Source organism: Delphinus delphis, chromosome 17 (assembly GCF_949987515.2).
Source record: "Delphinus delphis chromosome 17, mDelDel1.2, whole genome shotgun sequence".
In the NCBI taxonomy this organism is placed as follows: domain Eukaryota; kingdom Metazoa; phylum Chordata; class Mammalia; order Artiodactyla; family Delphinidae; genus Delphinus; species Delphinus delphis.
In genome coordinates, this window is record NC_082699.1 from 22,647,233 (window position 1) to 22,653,789 (window position 6,557).

The following is a 6,557-nucleotide window of genomic DNA, read 5'->3' on the forward strand; positions in this document are numbered from 1 at the left end:
ATTAATGTCACCAAACCCCTGAGGTATTTCCCTCATATCTACCTTCCTGAAATTCATACTACAGGGCAGAACAGAAGAGACTAAATCTATTCTCTTGGCTTTTATGCTTAGGCAAAGGCATTTGGATTATTTTTTCTAAAATAATTTTTAAGGCAACCCTAAACCCCATGGATTATCTCTTCATAAACTCAGAGTGAAATAGCCAACAGGCAGTGATTTGTCCAGTCACTGCATCAATAATGACATAAAACAATTCCCACTCACAGTCTACAAGTTGATTACAGATTGGCTGTGGGTTGGCTGCCTTTGCAAGGGATTGGCTCCAGACTGTGGGGTAGGTTAGGTCTTCTGTACCTATATTCGTATTCTAGAGCATCTATGTGGGTGATGCTCTTGTTACTCTTGTGCAGAGTACTGAGCACAATCTCAAGTGGACACTTGCAATGAATCTTAAGCTGTCCTTTCAGAACTAGCACTCTATCACATCTGAGCACATGCCATTTATCAAAGTGAGTCACCTGAAGCCCTAAAATCAATAGGGTAGGAAAGCGTGCTCTGTCCTTAGTAAAGCTATAACAAGGACAGGGAAGGAAGAATTGTGAATAAATAATACTATCTTAAACAAAGTATTAATAAATTACATTTATCCTTTTTCTGTATGCCTGTAGAATTAAATGATTGATCAGTTCACCCAAATCTGGGCAAAAGTGGACAGTGGCCCAATTCCTGGAAATCCCCACCCTTACCAGAAATAGCAGGAATATTCTCGCTTGTTAGCGTATGAAATTATTTAACCTATAGAAACCAACAACCCCATGCTCTGGGGTCAATCTCACTTTCTGAGATGGTCTGTATTTTACCTGTGGAATGTGTATCTCTCTAAATAAACTTGCTTTCACTTTACTTTGGATTGCTCTTGAAATATTTCCTGCGTGAAGCCAAGGACCCTCACTTGGAGGTCTGTCCTGGGGACTCACATGGGTCCCAGGATGTGATATTTCCTTCTCCTGCAACACATTCCCACTTACTTTGTACATTTCCTCACTTTCTTTTTTTATTTATTTATTTATTTATTTTTTTGTGCTAAGTGTTTTTTTTATTTTTTTATTTTTTTTAACATCTTTATTGGGGTATAATTGCTTTACAATGGTGTGTTAGTTTCTGCTTTATAACAAAGTGAATCAGTTATACATATACATATGTTCCCATATCTCTTCCCTCTTGCGTCTCCCTCCCTCCCACCCTCCCTATCCCACCCCTCCAGGCTGTCACAAAGCACCGAGCCAATATCCCTGTGTCATGCGGCTGCTTCCCACTAGCTATGTACCTTACTACGTTTGTTAGTGTGTATATGTCCATGACTCTCTCTCTCGCCCCGTCACAGCTCACCCTTCTCCCTCCCCATAACCTCAAGTCCGTTCTCTAGGAGGTCTGCGTCTTTATTCCTGCCTTACCCCTAGGTTCTTCATGACATTTTTTTTTCTTAAATTCCATATATATGTGTTAGCATACGGTATTTGTCTTTTTCTTTCTGACTTACTTCACTCTGTATGACAGACTCTAGGTCTAACCACCTCATTACAAATAGCTCAATTTCGTTTCTTTTTATGGCTGAGTAATATTCCATTGTATATATGTGCCACATCTTCTTCATCCATTCATCCGATGATGGGCACTTAGGTTGTTTCCATCTCCGGGCTATTGTCAATAGAGCTGCAATGAACATTTTGGTACATGACTCTTTTTGAATTTCGGTTTTCTCAGGGTATATGCCCAGTAGTGGGATTGCTGGGTCATATGGTAGTTCTATTTGTAGTTTTTTAAGGAACCTCCATACTGTTCTCCATAGTGGCTGAACCAATTCACATTCCCACCAGCAGTGCAAGAGGGTTCCCTTTTCTCCACACCCTCTCCAGCATTTATTGTTTCTAGATTTTTTTTTTCCTTGTGTCAGTACTTTATTCCTTTTTATTGCTGAATAGTAGTCCATTGTATCGATATACCACATTTTATTTATCCATTCATCTGGTAAACAGCTATATGCATAAAAACTTGAAGTGATTTTCTTGGCTGGTGCTTTTTAAAAAAATTAAAACATTCACTGTTAAGTGCCCTGCTTAAATTAAGAACATGGCCAATTCATTAACTGATAGTAGAAGTTAGATGTGAGAAAATGCCGTGGAGGCAGCCAATCCTCCCACCGCCTCCCCTCCCCTGCCGCGTGTCAGAGAGCACTCAGCAGAGAGCATTCTGGGAAACAGGAGAGACTGAGCTGAGAAAATAATGAGCTCCATGAAAGCAGGTGCCCCTTTCATTTTTGCAGAAAGTATCATATGCCTGAGTCAAGGTGAGAAGAAATGGAAAATCTTCAGATGACACGATTATAAATCAGTGCCCAGAGCGTGCTCACTACAAGCTGAAGGGCTTAGATTCATGTAGTTGGACCAGTGTGTTCTCCTTGGTTCCCTAGTCTTTTAAAAAAAAATTTTATTTATTATTATTATTAATTAATTAATTAATTTTGGCAGCACCAGGTCTTAGTTGCAGCATGCAGGATCTTTTAGTTGCGGCATGTGGACTTCTTAGTTGCAGCATGTGGACTCCTAGTTGTGGCATGCATGTGGGATCTAGTTCCCTGACCAGGGATTGAACCTGGGCCCCCTGCATTGGGAGCGCAGAGTCCTACCCACTGGACCACCAGGGAAGTCCCTTGGTTCCCTAGTCTTAACTGACCTGGATTTGGATTCCAGATTATACAAGATCTCCTGAGATGCATCTCTCACCTAAGTATACATAAAGTCCATGTTCTGAGTTCTTCGAGGGGAGGGACCATATTGGTCACATATACCACAGATGGCAGGCATTGTGCTAGGTGCTGTCGCCACTAAGGTGAATGAGGCGTGATTCTTGCTCTCTGGAAACTCAAGTTAGCAAGAGGAGACAGCTGTGGAAAGCAGATTATTAACAGAGGTTGACCAAGTGCTGCAGCAGAAGGAAGCTCAGCATGAGGAAGCACTCAGGAAGGCTTCCTGGAGGAGGGGGCCCTTGAGCTAAGTCTTTTTTTTTTTTTTTTTTTTTTTAACATCTTTATTGGGGTATAATTGCTTTACAATGGTGTGTTAGTTTCTGCTTTATAACAAAGTGAATCAGTCATACATAAACATATGTTCCCATATGTCTTCCCTGTTGCGTCTCCCTCCCTCCCACCCTCCCCATCCCACCCCTCCAGGCTGTCACAAAGCACCGAGCCAATATCCCTGTGCCATGCGGCTGCTTCCCACTAGCTGTCTACCTTACTGCGTTTGTTACTGTGTATATGCCCATGACTCTCTCTCGCCCTGTCACAGCTCACCCTTCTCCCTCCCCATAACCTCAAGTCCGTTCTTTAAGAGGTCTGCGTCTTTATTCCTGCTTTACCCCTAGGTTCTTCATGACATTTTTTTCTTAAATTCCATATATATGTGTTAGCATACGGTATTTGTCTTTTTCTTTCTGACTTACTTCACTCTGTATGACAGACTCTAGGTCTATCCACCTCATTACAAATAGCTCAATTTCGTTTCTTTTTATGGCTGAGTAATATTCCATTGTATATATGTGCCACATCTTCTTTATCCATTCATCTGATGATGGGCACTTAGGTTGTTTCCATCTCCGGGCTATTGTAAATAGAGCTGCAATGAACATTTTGGTACATGACTCTTTTTGAATTTTGGTTTTCTCAGGGTATATGCCCAGTAGTGGGATTGCTGGGTCATATGGTAGTTCTATTTGTAGTTTTTTAAGGAACCTCCATACTGTTCTCCATAGTGGCTGAACCAATTCACATTCCCACCAGCAGTGCAAGAGGGTTCCCGTTTCTCCACACCCTCTCCAGCATTTATTGTTTCTAGATTTTTTGATGATGGCCATTCTGACTGGTGTGAGATGATATCTCATTGTAGTTTTGATTTGCATTTCTCTAATGATTAATGATGTTGAGCATTCTTTCATGTGTTTGTTGGCAGTCTGTATATCTTCTTTGGCGAAATGTCTATTTAGATCTTCTGCCCATTTTTGGATCGGGTTGTTTGTTTTTTTGTTATTGAGCTGCATGAGCTGCTTGTAAATTTTGGAGATTAATCCTTTGTCGGTTGCTTCATTTGCAAATATTTTCTCCCATTCTGAGGGTTGTCTTTTGGTCTTGTTTATGGTTTCCTTTGCTATGCAAAAGCTTTGAAGCTTCATTAGGTCCCATTTGTTTATTTTTGTTTTTATTTCCATTACTCTAGGAGGTGGGTCAGAAAGAATCTTGCTGTGATTTATGTCATAGAGTGTTCTGCCTATGTTTTCCTCTAAGAGTTTGATAGTTTCTGGCCTTATATTTAGGTCTTTAATCCATTTTGAGCTTATTTTTGTGTATGGTGTTAGGGAGTGATCTAATCTCATACTTTTACATGTACCTGTCCAGTTTTGCCAGCACCACTTATTGAAGAGGCTGTCCTTTCTCCACTGTACATTCCTGCCACCTTTATCAAAGATAAGGTGTCCATATGTGCATGGGTTTATCTCTGGGCTTTCTATCCTGTTCCATTGATCTATATTTCTGTTTTTGTGCCAGTACCATACTGTCTTGATAACTGTAGCTTTGTAGTATAGTCTGAAGTCAGGGAGCCTGATTCCTCCAGTTCCTTTTTTTGTTCTCAAGATTGCTTTGGCTATTCGGGGTCTTTTGTGTTTCCATACAAATTGCGAATTTTTTTGTTCTAGTTCTGTGAAAAATGCCAGTGGTAGTTTGATAGGGATTGCATTGAATCTATAGATTGCTTTGGGTAGTAGATTCATTTTCACAATGTTGATTCTTCCAATCCAAGAACATGGTATATGTCTCCATCTATTTGTATCATCTTTAATTTCTTTCATCAGTGTCTTATAATTTTCTGCATACAGGTCTTTTGTCTCCTTAGGTAGGTTTATTCCTAGATATTTTATTCTTTTTGTTGCAATGGTAAATGGGAGTGTTTTCTTGATTTCACTTTCAGATTTTTCATCATTAGTATATAGGAATGCCAGAGATTTCTGTGCATTAATTTTGTATCCTGCCACTTTACCAAATTCATTGATTAGCTCTAGTAGTTTTCTGGTAGCATCTTTAGGATTCTCTATGTATAGGATCATGTCATCTGCAAACAGTGACAGCTTTACTTCTTCTTTTCCGATTTGGATTCCTTTTATTTCCTTCTCTTCTCTGATTGCTGTGGCTAAAACTTCCAAAACTATGTTGAATAAGAGTGGTGAGAGTGGGCACCCTTGTCTTGTTCCTGATCTTAGTGGAAATGCTTTCAGTTTTTCACCATTGAGGATGATGTTTGCTGTGGGCTTGTCGTATATGGCCTTTATTATGTTGAGGAAAGTTCCCTCTATGCCTACTTTCTGCAGGGTTTTTATCATAAATGGGTGTTGAATTTTGTCAAAAGCTTTCTCTGCATCTATTGAGATGATCATATGGTTTTTCTCCTTCAATTTGTTAATATGGTTTATCACATTGATAGATTTGCGTATATTGAAGAATCCTTGCATTCCTGGAATAAACCCCACTTGATCATGGTGTATGATCCTTTTAATGTGCTGTTGGATTCTGTTTGCTAGTATTTTGTTGAGGATTTTTGCATCTATGTTCATCAGTGATATTGGTCTGTAGTTTTCTTTCTTTGTGACATCCTTGCCTGGTTTTGGTATCAAGGTGATGGTGGCCTCGTAGAAGGAGTTTGGGAGTGTTCCTCCCTCTGCTATATTTTGGAAGAGTTTGAGAAGGATAGGTGTTAGCTCTTCTCTAAATGTTTGATAGAATTCGGCTGTGAAGCCATCTGGTCCTGGGCTTTTCTTTGTTGGAAGATGTTTAATCACAGTTTCAATTTCAGTGCTTGTGATTGGTCTGTTCATATTTTCTATTTCTTCCTGATTCAGTCTTGGCAGGTTGTCCTCACTTACTTTCTTGACCACTTTTTCTAATCTGGCTCCCATCCTCTTTATGTACACAAAACTACTCTCACTAAGGTCACAAGGAGGTCAGTAAATCCAAAGGAGATTTTCAATTTTCTTCTTTCTTGAACTCTAAATAGCAATCAGCACTGTAGAATACACTCTCCTTGTAGCACTCTCTTCACAAGACCATGTCACATGGCACTCTTCTTAATTCCCTCTTTTCACGCTTGCAGCTAATTCAAATCTCTTCTGTTGATTTCTCATCTTTTACCTAAACACTAAATTTGGTAGGTCAAGTCATAGGCCTGACCTTCTTTTCTCACCCTGTACTGTTTCCCTGGATGACCTAATCCACTCCCAGCACCATATGAAAGTAACTCACAAAATTACCTCTTTAGTCTAGAACTATCCTCTGAGTTCTAAGCTTATATATCCAATCACCTACCTGGCATTTTTGTCATATATCTTTAAAGAACTTCAAATTAGTAAGACACCTTTGGAAAGTTGACCTCCTTGAAACCAGTTTCTTTTCCATGGTTCTATTGCTGTGAAGGATGTCATTATACAGTCACCTTCTTTGCCTCATCTGTCAG

The 6,557-nt window shown here is 39.7% G+C and overlaps 1 non-coding gene across 1 annotated transcript; it reads right to left on the minus strand.

Annotated features, from left to right (window-relative positions):
- Positions 1–2,631: 2,631 nt before the first annotated feature.
- Positions 2,632–2,704, minus strand: TRNAG-CCC (transfer RNA glycine (anticodon CCC)). The gene has a single exon. It is a non-coding gene; the product is annotated as a tRNA-Gly (tRNA).
- Positions 2,705–6,557: the final 3,853 nt, after the last annotated feature.